Here is a 2,681-nt window from a genome sequence, read left to right as displayed (position 1 = left end):
GCGAATCTCTCGTTCCACCACATCCCAAAGGTGCTCTGTGGGATGAAGATCTGGTGACTGTGGAGGCCATGAGTACAATGAACTCATTGTCATGTTCAAGAAACCAATTTGATATAGAATGGAGGGATGGGAAGAAGACGAGGAGAGGGTAAAAAAGAAATTCCGAAAGAAATGGGAACAATGGAAATCGTTCAAATTACCGAAGAAATATAGCGGTAGGGCTATAGGAGTGGCGGCGGGGGGGGGGGGGGGGGGGGTAGGATGTTTTTCCTTGTATACTATGTTTTATATTCTGTGTATATAAAAAAAATACTAAATAAAGAATAAAAAAAAAAAGAAACCAATTTGAGATGATTTGAGCTTTGGGACATGGTGCATTATCCTGCTGGAAGTAGCCATTAGAAGATGGGCACACTGTAGTCATAAAGGGGTGGACATGGTCAGCAACAATACTCGGGTAGGCGTTTAGTCGATACTCAATTAGTACTAAGGGGCCCAAAGTGTGGCAAGAAAATATCCCTACACCATAACACCACCATCACCAGCCTGAACCGAACCAAGGCAGGATGGATTCATGCTTTCATGTTTACACCAAATTCTGACCCTACCATCTGAATGTCACAGCTGAAATCCAGACTCATCAGACCAGGTAACTTTTTTCCAATCTTCTATTGTCCGACTTTGGTAAACCAGTGCAAATTGTGGCCTCAGTTTCCTGTTCTTAGACGACAGGAGTGGTACCCAGTGTGGTCTTCTGCTGTTGTAGCCCATCTGCTTCAAGGTCCAATGTTTTGTGCATGCAGAGATGGTATTCTACATACATTGGTTGTAACGAGTGGTTATTTGAGTTACTGTTGCATTTCTATCATTACAAACCATGCTATATACACAAAATAACACTGCGCAATACCAAATATGTAGAAAAAGCGGCCAACACGCTAAAACAAGGATTTTTAGCCAGAAAAGTGTTAAGTGTAAGCGCTAAATATATAATACCACTTTAATTAAATCCAGAGTAGTGCAAACAGAAAAAAATACATAAATAAAGAAGAATGTACATAAATAAATATTGAAGGGGGTGTGAAAAACCCTATACAGTGTTTCATGTATCCATGAATAATTTGTAAAATATGACCATAGATAATAATTAAGTAAGGTCCATATCCTAAGACAATGGTGCAAAATTGAAAGTCCCAAAAAAGGTATGGTGAAAAAAAGAATCCAAATTGGATGTGATCACAAAATTCACCGCTGTGCGAGTCCTGCCACCATAAGAAGCGCAGGCTTACCAGATGAAAATGACCCAATTAGACATATATCTAAGGGGTCACAAATCGCTTAAGATTCCAAATTCAGGGGCAATGGTTCAGCGTTCTATGATTGTATGGATCCCAAAAGATGTGACACACCCCAGATGATGTCCCATAGGACGAAACGCGTTGGTAAGACTCTACCACTGCCTATTTTATCTGACATGTTTCCTATTGACTACTGAAATGTGAGTTTACTATTTTATTTTTATTAAATAAAACAAAACAAAAACGTTATTACGCTATCCTGGCTTTATCCTTCCATCGCATGTTTGGGTTGATGTCGAAGCTGTCTCTTCAAATGCTGTTACTACATACAGTCTAATACAAGAAAGAGCCATCTTTTGGGATCCATACAACCATAGAACGCTGAACCAGTGCCCCTGAATTTGGAATCTTAAGCGATTTGTGACCCCTTAGATATACGTCTAATCGGGTCATTTTCATCTGGTAAGCCTGCGCTTCTTATGGTGGCGGGACTCGCACAGCGGTGAATTTTGTGATCACATCCAATTTGGATTCCTTTTTTCACCATACCTTTTTTGGGACTTTCAATTTTGCACCATTGTCTTAGGATATGGACCTTACTTAATTATTATCTATGGTCATATTTTACAAATTATTCATGGATACATGAAACACCGTATAGGGTTTTTCACACCCCCTTCAATATTTATTTATGTACAATCTTTTTTTCTGTTTGCACTATCATTTCAAACCAGTCTGCCCATTCTCCCCTGACCTCTGACATCAACAAGGCATTTTCGTCCATACAAATGCCGCTCATTGTATATTTTCTTTTTTGGACCATTCTCTGTAAACCCTAGAAATGGTTGTGCATGAAAATAAGCAGTATTTTAAATACTAAGACCAGCCATCTGGAACCAACAACCATGCTACTTTTAAAGTGACTTAAATTCCCTTTCTTACCTATTCTGATGCTCGGCAAGCAAGTCTTCTTCACCATGTCTAGATGTCTAAATGCATTGAGTTGCTCCCATGTGATTGCCTGATTAACAATTTGTGTTACCAAGCAATTGAACAGGTGTACCTAATAAAGTGGCCAGTGAGTGTGTATGTACAGTGCCTTGCAAAAGTATTCACTCCCCCCAGCCATAATAATGGCATGTGCGTATTTATTCACCCCCTTTGTTATGAAGCCCATAAAAAGCTCTGGTGCAATCAATTGCCTTCATAAGTCACATAATTAGTGAAATGGTGTCCACCTGTGTGCAATCTAAGTGTCACATGATCTGTCATTACATATACACATCTTTTATGAAAGGCCCCAGAGGCTAAAACACCTAAGCAAGAGGCACCACTAACCAAACACTGTCATGAAGACCAAGGAACTCTCCAAAAAAGTAAAGG

Source organism: Lithobates pipiens, unplaced genomic scaffold (assembly GCF_037356315.1).
Source record: "Lithobates pipiens isolate NorthernLeopardFrog02 unplaced genomic scaffold, aLitPip1_a1.2 Scaffold_22, whole genome shotgun sequence".
In the NCBI taxonomy this organism is placed as follows: domain Eukaryota; kingdom Metazoa; phylum Chordata; class Amphibia; order Anura; family Ranidae; genus Lithobates; species Lithobates pipiens.
The sequence above is the reverse complement of the archived record's forward strand: the minus strand, read 5'-3'. Positions refer to the sequence as shown.